Source organism: Bos taurus, chromosome 12 (genome assembly GCF_002263795.3).
Source record: "Bos taurus isolate L1 Dominette 01449 registration number 42190680 breed Hereford chromosome 12, ARS-UCD2.0, whole genome shotgun sequence".
Classification (NCBI taxonomy): Eukaryota; Metazoa; Chordata; class Mammalia; order Artiodactyla; family Bovidae; genus Bos; species Bos taurus.
In genome coordinates this window covers 30,365,735-30,378,678 of record NC_037339.1, presented here as the reverse complement: position 1 = coordinate 30,378,678, position 12,944 = coordinate 30,365,735, and the positions used below count along the sequence as shown (strand labels likewise).

At 46.2% G+C, this 12,944-nt stretch overlaps 1 long non-coding RNA gene across 1 annotated transcript in view; it reads right to left on the bottom strand.

The window, feature by feature from the left end:
* Positions 1-1,269: 1,269 nt before the first annotated feature.
* LOC112449053 (uncharacterized) overlaps positions 1,270-12,944 on the bottom strand; it is a 32,453-nt gene continuing 20,778 nt past the window's right edge. The window contains exon 3 of the long non-coding RNA XR_003037524.2: positions 1,270-11,612. This is a non-coding gene — a long non-coding RNA (uncharacterized lncRNA). The remainder of the gene's footprint in view (positions 11,613-12,944) is intronic.

The following is a 12,944-nucleotide window of genomic DNA, read 5'->3' as shown; positions in this document are numbered from 1 at the left end:
TGATGGCAAAGCAAGTTCCAAGACCGGGGAAGGGGAGAGCTTCTTTAGGTTGGGAGGCAAGGGAGCCCTGATGAGGAGGTGAATTTGACACAGGCCTGACTGACCTGAGGGGATGAGGCCTGTGAATGGGGGAGGGGAGGGGAGTGAGCAAAGGCCCTGCGATGATAAACGTGTGGTATGTGAGGAGTAGCAAGGGGTCGGAGAGGCTGAAGTGCAGTCAGGGGAGAAGGGTAGGAAGTGAGGTCTGAGGGGTAGCCAGGAGTTCTGTGGTCTTGAAAGGGCCTCGTTCTGCAGGATTGAGAGCAGGGATGTGATCTGATTTCAAGCCCTCACCCATCTTAGTTGCTGCCCTCTCTTTTTCTGGTTGGTCACAGTCTCTGTCAGAGGCAGTAACCCAGACTTGTCTCCAATGTTCCAGGTGAAGCCTGACTTGAAGAGTAGAGCAGGGCCAACCCTCTTTAATTCTGGACATAATATTCCTCTTAATACCATCTAAGACCTCTCAGATTGCATTTTAGGAAGCCATTTATTGAATTTGCTATTTTCTTTGCACCTTCCACTCTTTTTTTTCCTGCATACTGCACTTTTTTTTTTTTTTAAACTTTACAATATTGTATTAGTTTTGCCAAATATCAAAACGAATCCGCCACAGGTATACATGTGTTCCCCATCCTGAACCCTCCTCCCTCCTCCCTCCCCATACCCTCCCTCTGGGTCGTCCCAGTGCACCAGCCCCAAGCATCCAGTATCGTGCATCGAACCTGGACTGGCGACTCGTTTCATACATGATATTGTACATGTTTCAATGCCATTCTCCCAGATCTCCCCACCCTCTCCCTCTCCCACAGAGTCCATAAGACTGTTCTATACATCAGTGTCTCTTTTGCTGTCTCGTACACAGGGTTTTTGTTACCATCTTTCTAAACTCCATATATATGCGTTAGTATACTGTATTGGTGTTTTTCTTTCTGGCTTACTTCACTCTGTATAATAGGCTCCAGTTTCATCCACCTCATTAGAACTGATTCAAATGTATTCTTTTTAATGGCTGAATAATACTCCATTGTGTATATGTACCACAGCTTTCTTATCCATTCATCTGCTGATGGACATCTAGGTTGCTTCCATGTCCTGGCTATTATAAACAGTGCTGCGATGAACATTGGGGTACACGTGTCTCTTTCAATTCTGGTTTCCTCAGTGTGTATGCCCAGCAGTGGGATTGCTGGATCATAAGGCAGTTCTATTTCCAGTTTTTTAAGGAATCTCCACACTGTTCTCCATAGTGGCTGTACTAGTTTGCATTCCCACCAACAGTGTAAGAGGGTTCCCTTTTCTCCACACCCTCTCCAGCATTTATTGCTTGTAGACTTTTGGATCGAAGCCATTCTGACTGGCGTGAAATGGTACCTCATAGTGGTTTTGATTTGCATTTCTCTGATAATGAGTGATGTTGAGCATCTTTTCATGTGTTTGTTAGCCATCTGTATGTCTTCTTTGGAGAAATGTCTATTTAGTTCTTTTGCCCATTTTTTGATTGGGTCATTTTTTTCTGGAGTTGAGCTGTAGGAGTTGCTTGTATATTTTTGAGATTAGTTGTTTGTCAGTTGCTTCATTTGCTATTATTTTCTCCCATTCTGAAGACTGTCTTTTCACCTTGCTTATAGTTTCCTTTGTTGTGCAGAAGCTTTTAAGTTTAATTAGGTCCCATTTGTTTATTTTTGGTTTTATTTCCAATATTCTGGGAGGTGGGTCATAGAGGATCCTGCTGTGATGTATAGAGGACTCTTACCAGACACTTCATTGCACTCCATACTGCACTCTTAAAGCACACGCCCCATCTGAGTATCTTCCTTATTCTCACCCTCATCCACCTAGGCCCAATGCCTTCCAACATCATGGAGCTTCAGGGAACATCCTAGAACCCAAGTGGTAGCCTACTCAGAACACTGTCTTTACAGACACATCTTTGTATTTGTCTCATCCTAGTTCCATTTTACATGCCAGGTTCCAAACACCCTAGGCTTGTTTGGATGGCTTTGGCGGCAGCGGGGCGGGGAGGGGGGGGAGGGGGGAGTGGTGTCCAACGGTGGGATTACCTCTCTACTAAATTCTATCTTCTAAGACTTTAAAACATATTTTTGGACCCTAAAGAGATAGCATCTTAATGCATAAGCTGTCCTTTCCAGATTTCTTCAGGACGTCAGTTATAAGAAGACTATATTGCAGGAGGCTGAGACAGAGCCCTGTGCAAGTCAATAGAGACCTCTGTCAGAGTTGGAATGTATCCATTACCAAGACTTTTTGGGAAGTGATTGTTCAACCAGCTGCAAATCAGTCTAATTGGCCCTCTATCTACCCTACATCTCTTCATTACTCAACAAGGACACTAAAAGATTCTTGTCTAAGATACTGAGATGTACACACACCCACCACCTGACCTTCCAACCCAACCCTGATGTAAAACAAAGAAATGAAGTCCTATGTACACCTCACATTTGGCACACATTGGCATCTCTCTTTTGCCAACTCTGCACTTTTCCTCCTGGCCTGAGGCTCCCCTAACATCAGACATGGCCATACCTAGAAGCTTGCTTCCTTCTTTGTTACTGTAATTGTACAATGTAGTTTTGTCTTCCTAAATGCATTATACAAGCACTGAAAAGTTGTGCTAACTTGAATCATGTTTTAAGTATCAGTTCAGTTCAGTCACTCAGTCGTGTCCAACTCTTTGCGACCCCATGAACCGCAGCACGCCAGGCCTCCCTGTCCATCACCAACTGCTGGAGTCTACCCAAACCCATGTCCGTTGAGTTGGTGATGCCATCCAACCATCTCATCTTCTGTCGTCCCCTTCTCCTCCTGCCTCAATCTTTCCCAGCATCAGGGTCTTTTCCAATGAGTCAGCTCTTCGCATTAGGTGGCCAAAGTATTGGAATTTCAGCTTCAACATCAGTCCTTCCAATGAACACCTAGGACTGATCTCCTTTAGGATGGACTGGTTGGATCTCCTTGCAGTCCAAGTGACCCGCAAGAGTCTTATCCAGCACCACAGTTCAAAAGCATCAATTCTTTGGCGCTCAGCTTTCTTCACAGTCCAACTCTCACATCCATACATGACTATTGGAAAAACCATAGCCTTAACTAGACGGATCTTTGTTGGCAAAGTAATGTCTCTGCTTTTTAATATGCTGTTTAGGTTGGTCATAACTTTCCTTCCAAGGAGTAAGCGTCTTTTAATTTCATGGCTGCAATCACCATCTGCAGTGATTTTGGAGCCCAGAAAAATAAAGCTGGCCACTGTTTCCACTGTTTCCCCATCTATTTGCCATGAAGTGATGGGACCGGATGCCATGATCTTACTTTTCTGAATGTTGAGCTTTAAGCCAACTTTTTCACTCTCTACTTTCACTTTCATCAAGAGGCTCTTCAGTTCTTCACTTTCTGCCATAAGGGTGGTGTCATCTGCATATCTGAGGTTATTGCTTTTTCTCCTGGCAATCTTGATTCCAGCTTGTGCTTCCTCCAGCCCAGCATTTCTCATGATGTACTCTGCATATAAGTTAAATAAGCAGGGTGCCAATATACAGCCTTGACATATACAGTAAACTTTTCATTCCATCAATTAAAAAAAAAGTTAGTTGCTCAGTCGTGTCTGACTCTTTGCAACCCCATGGACTGTAGCCCACCAGGCTCCTCCAGGAATACTGGAGTGGGTACCTATTCCCTTCTCCAGGGGATCTTCCCAACCCAGGGACTGAACCCAGGTCTCCTGCATTACAGGTTGACTCTTTACTATCTGAGCCACCAGGGAAGCCCAATCAATAGAGGTATTGATCATTTCCTTGAAAAATTGATCATTTCCAAATTGAAAACTCTTTTTGAAATACAAGTATAAAAACAAAAGAAACAAACAAAAAAAAAGAAATACAAGTCTAATACTAATTTAGATTTTTGTTTACCTATACTCAATTTGCTCAAAATGTATAATATCTTCAAACACAATAATAACAGGCCAAAGCTGCTGTAACTTAAAACACATGATGTGATTCAATATCTGGCATGTGATGTCCTCCTGCCAGGAAATTCTTTAACCTCAGATATTCAGACTCAGTAAAATAAATAGTATTTTTTTAAATTGGTAGTTCAGTGAAAATAAACAAAAGCAGTTTCCACCTTGTTTGACATTGATCCTGAATTATTTTCAAGTCATCACTGTGCCCCCTTTTCAAACTAGATCACAAATCTTTTATATTTCTTTTATATTTATTGTTTAAAAGTCTGATTTATTTATTTAAAATAAAAGTTAACTTTTAAAAACAAGCAACACTCCTTTAAATATTCACATACTTCTTTTCCAAACAATAAATCAAAAATATAATTCCCTAAACTTCCAGACTTTGATTATAAACTTAAACATATCAAAATGTACATTAAAAGCATATCAGATTTTCTTGGTAGCTCTCTGCAGTAAGCTGAATGATGACCACCTAAAGATATCCGGTCCTAATTCCTAAATCTTAATAAATGTTACTTTTTAAGGAGCAATGGCCTTTGTTGGTGTGATTACAGATCTCTCTTTTTTTAAAAAAAAACAAAGGCCTTTTAGTCCCTTTAATTGGCTATATCTAATCTTTTTTATTTTAACTTTTTTTTTTTAATTATGAAAGTATGATAAAAATCACAGGAGACTTGGAAAATACAGAACAAGGTTACATACAGTTCTACTATATATTACAATTATTTTTTTAAGTAGATAAGATTTTTAGTTGGAATTTCAATATCAAACTCCCCAAAATTAACAGAATGAATATACAGAGAAGTAGGCAGATATAGTAGACCTGAAACGCAATATGAACCAGTTCAACATAATTAAGATTTACACATTTTCACAGAACAGTAGGATACAATCAGGGACATAAAGCAATGTGCAAAAGTTTCATGGTCTAAAGGTATTGAAATCCAGAATCTGTTCTCTTATCACCGTGGAATTGTTAGAAATCACTATCAAAAGATATTTGAAAATAACCCACATATTTTCAAATGACATTTACCAAGAAAGATCTTTGACTTAGCCATCAAAAACTTCAATAAAGTCAGACTGCAAAAAACACATAGGGTGACTGCCGAGAAGAAAGCCTTTAAGTGAGAAATTAGTATCAAAATGAGAAATTAATAGTAAAGATACTTTAAACAAAATCCTATGTATCTAGAAATTAAATGTCCACTTTTAAACGATGGGTGTTAGATCACAAATCTTGAGGAGGGCAGAGGTCACGCTAGTCTAACCTCTTACACCATCACAGAGTCCAGCACAACGCCTGGAACATATATAATAGGGGCTCAATACATGTTTCCTGAACAGAAAAAATGAGCAATAACCCAAAGTTTGTGTACAAAAATAGTAGTCATTCACAGTTTTGCCCAGAATCAAATAGACATGCCCAATGCCTTCTAAAAGAGAAATTTGGGGGCAAAAAATGACCATCTCAGATAGATAAATAAGAGCAATAATCTCACAGTGCATGTGTGCTAGGTTGCTTCAGTTGTATCCTACTCTTTGTAACCCTATGGACTGTAGCCCACCAGATTCCTCTGACCATGGGATTCACCAAAGAATACTGGAGTGGGCTGCCATGCCCTCCTCCAGGGCATCGTCCCAACACAGGGATCAAACCTGAGTCTCTATGTCTCCTGAATTGGCAGGTGGGTTCTTTACCACTAGCACCACCATTTTGGTCTCAGTACACCTTTACACTATTAAAAATTATCAAGAACCCCAGAACTTTTGCTTATACAGGACACACCCATCAATATTTTGGGCTTCCCCGGTGGCACTATTGATGATAGGGAATTTGTCACTCAAGAATTTAGGCAAATTCAGCCTCTAGAGTAACCCCAACTCGCACCTACACTGACCACTTTTCTATCAGTTCAGTTCAGTTCAGTTCAGTCGCTCAGTCGTGTCCGACTCTTTGCAACCCCATGAACTGCAGCACACCAGGCCTCCCTGTCCATCACCAACTCCCGAAGTTCACCCAAACTCATGTCCATCGAGTCAGTGATGCCATCCAGCCATCTCATCCTCTGGCGTCCCCTTCTCCTCCTGCCCCCAATCCCTCCCAGCATCAGAGTCTTTTCCAATGAGTCAACTCTTCGCATGAGGTGGCCAAAGGACTGGAGTTTCAGCTTTAGCATCATCTTTCTATAAGAACATCTAATTGGAACGATTCCTAGGAAAGTCACCTTGGGAAGTGACTTTTCACTGCACTTCATTCTACTCTTTGGGACCCTCAGCCTGCTCACGGGCCTACCTGTGGCCACCTAGCTTGGATCAGGTTGTGTACCTGGTCCAGGCTGGGCCAATCGCATCCTCCCTTCTGAGAATTTGGTACTGGGCTGAGAACAACCAGTTGCTTGGCTACTAATCTCTGTAGGAGATATTAGTGGTCATAATAGTGGTCATCATAGAGGGATCATCTCCCTCCCGGCCCAGCTGCCCACCAAGAGGAAGAAACAAAGTCGACTGCAGAGAGAGAAGAGACAGGCATCAGGGACAAAGCTGGAGAGGGGTCCTGCCTGGCTGGGTGGCAGCCACCTGTCCTGGGCCTCAATGAGACATGGCTTTATCTATGTACTTCCCTTCCCGCTTCAGCCAGTTTAGATTGGTGACTTGCAACCCAAAGGTCTTAACTGAAGCAAAGACAGAGCCAGAAGCATCCATGGGTCTTTCTTGATAGCCAGGTGCCTTAAAGGATTCTGGAGAGCTCTGCAGGCCCTAGGTACACATTTACTCTCTGAAGACTGGACGGGACAAAAACATCTTTCCAATCCAAGGCCAACGAGATTAGGAAATAGCATTTCCTAAAGCTTTCCAGCCCCCGAGGGCAAATGTACAGATGACTGCAGTTGGCAATTGATTCTGTGGGTTAGTATTTGCTGAGGGCACACACCCAGGGACTTGAGCGACAGAAATCCCCAGGTTCCAGGCAGGAGGCTGACCCATTAAGCTTCCAACCACTGGCCTGTCCTCCCTCCTCTTAAGTCGGCACTCACCGGAGCCCCAGCCCACCATGACCGGTAGGATGACCCGCTTTTAAAAGTGCCAATTTTTAGCAGCTGGAAACAATGAACATAGAGGGAGGTGAAGATGCCAGAGGATGGATTTCTCTCTGTGTGTGCATGCTAAGTCACTTCAGTCGTTTCTGACTCTCTGTGGCCCCATGGAATACAGCCCGCCAGGCTCCTCTGTTCATGGGATTTTCCAGTCAAGAATACTGGAGTGGTTGCAATTTTCTCTTCCTGGGTATTGTCCCAACCCAGTGATCGAACCCACGACTCCCACATCTCCTGCATTGCAGGAGCCTCTTCACAGCAAGGCCTCCAAGGATTTCTCTTTACCTATTTTCAAAAGATGCTCTAGGACCAGGGACCCATTCCAAGGATGTAACGCGACAGCCATGCAAAGCTGGTGGAGCTGGAGCGGCTGTGTGACAGTCAGTCCACACAACTCCCTGGGCCTCGGTTTTTACAGCTGCAGAATGAGGAGGTAGATGTAGACTGTATTTAATATCCTTTTCATCCTCAACTTTCTACAATCTTTGTGCGCTGGAGAGATTTACACAGAACTTCATCTTGTTTTTATTACTCGTAGTTCATCTTCCTCTGACAGAGCCAGCGGCAGCCTGTGCAGAAGTAAGTGGCTCTCTCTTCCAGGATAATTTAAGAGGCGTTGACAACCGCAAGCACCTTCCTCACGTTCTGTCACAGCCCAGGCCCAAAGCTTGCCCATCCCAGAGCCAGCCCTGGGGTCTGAGCACGGTCTGACAATTGTTGTCCAGTCACTCAGTTGTGTCCAACTCTTTGCGATCCCATTGACTGCAGCATGCCCGGCTTCCCTGTCCTTCACCATCTCCGGGAGCCTACTCAAACTCATGTCCTTTGAGTCGGTGATGCCATCCAACCAATTTCATCCTCTGTTGTCCCCTTCTCCTCCTGCCATCAATCTTTCCCAGCATCAGGGTCTTTTCCAATGAGTCGGGTCTTTTCCAATGAGTTGGCTCTTTGCATCAGGTGGCCAAAGTATTGGAGCTTTGGCTTTAGCATCAGTCCTTCCAAGGAATATTCAGGGGTGATTTCCTTTAGGATTGACTGGTTTGATCTCAAGAGTCTTCTCCAACACCACAGTTCAAAAGCATCAATTCTTCGGTGCTCGACTTTCTTTATGGTCCAACTCTCACATCTATACATGACTACTGGAAAAACCATAGCTTTGACTAGAAGGACCTTTGTTGACAAAGTAATGTCTCTGCTTTTTAACACGCTGTGTAGGGTAGTTACAGCTTTTCTTCCAAGGAGCAAGTGTCTTTTAATGGGATCTGTTGATGGTCCCCATCAAAAGGCAGATACCTACATTCCGCATTGTTTCTCAGGGAGCGTATTAGCCTGGACTCCCCTCTGGATTCCCTAGAAACGGTACTGAGAGTGGGATTCGGCAGAGGTGCCGTGGCCAGAAGGGTCTGGAGCCCAGGGCACGGTGGTTGCAAACCCGCCTGGGCGGTCGAGTATGTAGGTAGCGAAGGCTCCAAGGCTAGATGAGGAAGCAGCTCTGAGTCAACTGCACTGGCCCCTGGCTGAGACAGGAGAGTGGTCAGGTCTCTTCTCCTCTTCAGGGTGCCCAGCGGGAAGTAGAAGAGTCTCCGATCACCCTCCACAGGCCCTTCCTCCAGTCAGGGAACGCCTGCCCTTAGGCCCCCAGAGATCATCCTGACAACAAGACGAGGGAAGGTGGCCACCCTGGAGACAGTGGCCTGATTCTGCTGTGGCACAGTTGCCCAGAACCACAGGTGCCCCTTGCATTGCAGGGGTTCATGGCTGCTGCCCGCTGGCCCAGTGGCACCAGCTTCCTTCCTTTCCTGGCTGTCTGCCTAAGAAGACACAGCTCACTATGGCACCCACCCACTCCAAAGACAAGGCTTGGGGAGAACGTCGCTGGCAGTCCAGTGGCTAAGACTCTGCGCTAACAATGCAGGAGTCCAGGTTCCATCCCTGGTCAGGGAACTAACTAGATCCTGCAAGCTGCAACTAAGAGTTCACATGCCTTAACTACAACCCGGCACAGTCAAATAAATAAATACACAAAAATAAATTAAAGGAAAAAAAAGGGCTTATGTGTCAGGTTGTACTAATCCCCATTTCTGGTGGCTTCCGCTCTTAAACCATAAAAAAGGAGAAAGGATAACCAGGAAGAGAACTTCTTAGTGCTCCTGTGGGGGGATTTATTTATCAATATGGGAGCTGTATGAAGTTTAGGAATAAATGAGCCATCAGATAGCACCCTGAGGTATTATTCTTCGACACAGCATCTTAAACACGGATTCCCCTGCACTGTATTGGAACAGATGTCACACATTACATTAGAGAACCAAGCTTCCCACAGACTTTCTTAGAAGGCTAGGCTTGTCAAATCTTTATCTCATTTGTGGGTGAGGATTAGGGTGTGTTCTGCTAATTTATGTGTGTGTAGATATTAAGTAGAAGTAAAAACAGCAACGGAAGCAAAAACCATCCTTAGCAGTGTCTTGAAATTTTCTGAAAAGAAACTGTGGAAGAGCCTGAGAGAACCAGATGTGTTTTATATTTCCTGGGGATAAACAGGAAAGGAACACACGTGTATGGAGGACCACAAGCATTCCATCACCACCTTTCTCCTTAGTCTCCAGAGCAAACATCTTGAAAAGTACCCAAAGGGCCAAAATTCCAGTTATTCCCAGGGGTTTTCCATGGTCCAGCAGAAGTTTCTGGGTATGTTGCATGAGTCCCATTAAACCTTCAAGTTTAACTCACCTTGGCTGGTTTCCCGCTACTGTAGATTTCCTTTGCAAGAGAACGGGAACTGGGGGGATTGAAGAACTCTTACTGGGTAGTCTAGCAATTCTGCACCGGGAAACCAGCCAGCCTGGGGCCTAGGGAATTTCCCTAATGAACCCCTGGGAGACTTGGGTTAACTGCAGGCAGGCATAGCTCCTCCAGCACTCAATCCAGAGACTCCTGCTAATGAAAGGTCTGCTCAACATCCTGGGGCTAAAGATGAACCGATTACCTCCACTGTGAAATAGGAATCTGCAAAGAATTCTGAGCACATACCTACCTGCAAATCTACCTGCCTGTCCTGCAAACAAGGTGTGCTAAAGCCGAACCTTTTGTCCGAACCAGCTAGGTCACAGTAGAATATGGGTTAGGAGTCACAGACATCTAGGTTTGAACCCTGGGTGGGCTATCAAGAGCTCTGTGACAGAGCCCAAGACACTCAGCCTGTCCCCTGCCTCAATGTCCTCGTGTGCAAATGGGAATAAAACAGACTCACACGATCTGGAGCTACTGAGTCTGAAGAAGTGGGAAACGAGTACGTGTGGCCTCATTTCTGCAGGCAGAAATACCACACACTTCTTTCCCTGGGGTTTCGAGGTCCGGGCCACCTGGTCGGTACACCGACCGGCCCCTGCAGCGCAATTCCGCCCTAAATTAGGACCCTCCATCCCCGGCCCACCGCACCAACTTGCTCCCCGCTCTCTCTTGCCTCCCTCTCTCTCCCATCTGGCGCTCTCACAACACTTTCTAAAACAGAAAGTACTACCGCCCTTTAATCCGTGCTCAACGTCAAGGGCAGAATCGTCACGAAAGTGAGCAGCCCGGCTTTCCGGGCGCGGACGGGCAGGGCTAGAGGCCGGTCCCGGGCAGCTGGCAGGGCCAGCCCCCTTTCCCCAGCCGAGTTCCAGATTCGGAGCCTGGGGACCACACTCTGCCCGAGCGTGTGTGCTACGGCCGACACCCGGAAGCCGCCCGCAGCCCTAGGGGGCCGGGGGCGCGGAGATCGGGGAGGAGGGGTGGGAAAGAAGATGGGGAGGGAGGAGGTGGAGGAAGGAGGAGGCGGAGGAAGGAGGAGGCGGGAGGTGAGAGGAGGAGGGGAGGGGAAGAGGCAAGGAAGTTGGAGAAAGGGAGGTCGGGGTAGGGGGGGTGGTGGGGGAGGGAGGAAGTCGGGGGAGGAGGAGTACGAGGCGGGGAGGGGGAGTACGAGGGACGGGAGGAGGGTGTGGGAGGAGGAGACTGTGCGGGGCCCGCAGACGCTTGCGGGGGGAGAGGAGGGGGAGAGAGGGAGGAGGGTGGGGGAGGAGCGCGGGGGAGGAAGGAGGAAGTCGAGTCAGAGGAGGGAGAGGGCGCGGACCCTTCCCCGGCGAAGCCGGAGGACGGGTGTATGTGGATCGCGAGCGCTGCTCTGGGACAGCGGACCCACTTTGGAAGAGTAGAGAAGGACGGCGGGGCTTTCCTGGAAGAAGCAAAAACAAAACAAAAAAGCAAAAAGCAACCACCACAAACCAAGCACAGGCCGCCCCGTCCCACCCCGCCCGGGCCTCGGCGGCAGCAGCACCGGCGGCGGCGACGGGGACATCGGGGAGCGGGGACCGTGGCCCTCGGGGCACGAGGGGCGCTCCCCGGGGCCCGCGGCCTCACAGTCCGGGAACTGGGCTCCGTCAGACTTCCGGGAGGCAGGAGGCCGCTCTTCTCCAAAATCCACCAGATTCCTCTGATGCGCTTTTCTTAACAGTGGCAAACTACAAAAAAAAAAAAAAAAAGTCATGAAAATAAGTGAGAATAGAACCCGCCGACTTCACTTCCATGGCGGCGTTCTGTTGAGTCTTGAAATTCGGAGTCTTTGCGGGTGAGCCGTGTGAGCGCCTTTCTGATCCATCCACGCTGATGCGTGTGCGTCTCTGCTGTGTTTAACAGTGGGTGATGGTGACGTGGTGACATCGTGTGAAGTTGATTTGGTGATGATTTCTGCTTCGGGCCGGTTACCTTGCTTCACTTGATAACACGACGTAAACGTATACACGTTGCAAACACGTTGCAAAAAGCAAAGCACAGAAGGAGTATATCCTTTTAACTCTGGCTTAAAATAGATGAGATGCCCTAAGGCGCTGCCAGCACTGAAAGAATGAAGGGTTAAAAGCAACAATTATGCATTGGTTCCTTCATAGTCATTCTCCAGAAGTTAACATTGTAAATCATTAAATGAAAGGGACGAAAACCCTATTCGTTGTTATAAATTTACAGTTTTAGAAAGTGTGTCATTACATCATATGCGCTGAATCACATTATCAGGTCTGTATGTGAGAATTTCTGCTCTGAAATAGAGCAGCTTTAATGCTTAAGTGCCAAGAAATGCTTCTTAGGAAATTTCCAAATGCAATCAATTAATACAAAACAGATGCAGTAGGGGGTGCTTACTAAAACTGAAGGCTCTTCTCCCAAAGAATGCACCCCATTTTTCCTTTCAAATAAGCTGGAAGTCATTCATTTTCAATTGGCCAATGAGGTTTGACGATCACTCTAAAATCAAAATGGGACATCTTTTCCATGGTAGGTTAATAGAAAGGCCCAATTCAGGTTACAAAAATGTCTTTGGGCCAGGTCTCATGCACCTGCATAAAATCAAAGACGCAGTGATGTGTGCTTTATCACATTGAACAGCAGCACTGATAGGATGGATGTTCATGGAAACAGGATGCCCAGACAGAGGTTTCACTGAACCACATCCTAGCTAATGCTTGCAGAGAAGTCCCTGGGAGGTAGGTTGTAGGCTGGTGCTCCATTCTCCACTCCTCGTTTTCCAGGCCTGTTTGTTTGCCCTTTGAAGTGTGTTTTAAACTTTTGAATTCGTTATCTGTATTAAAAATCAGGATATTTCACAGGGAAAGCTGGACTTTTGGCTTCTCTTTGAAATCTGAGAAGACCTGGAGCAGAGTGGCAGTGTCAGAAGTGACCGTTCGCGTGCCCATGAGCACACACACACACACACACACACACACACACACACACACCACTGTTGTCCTCTTAAGATACTTGTTTGTCCTGTACCCCGAGTTTTCTGATCCCGGACAAAC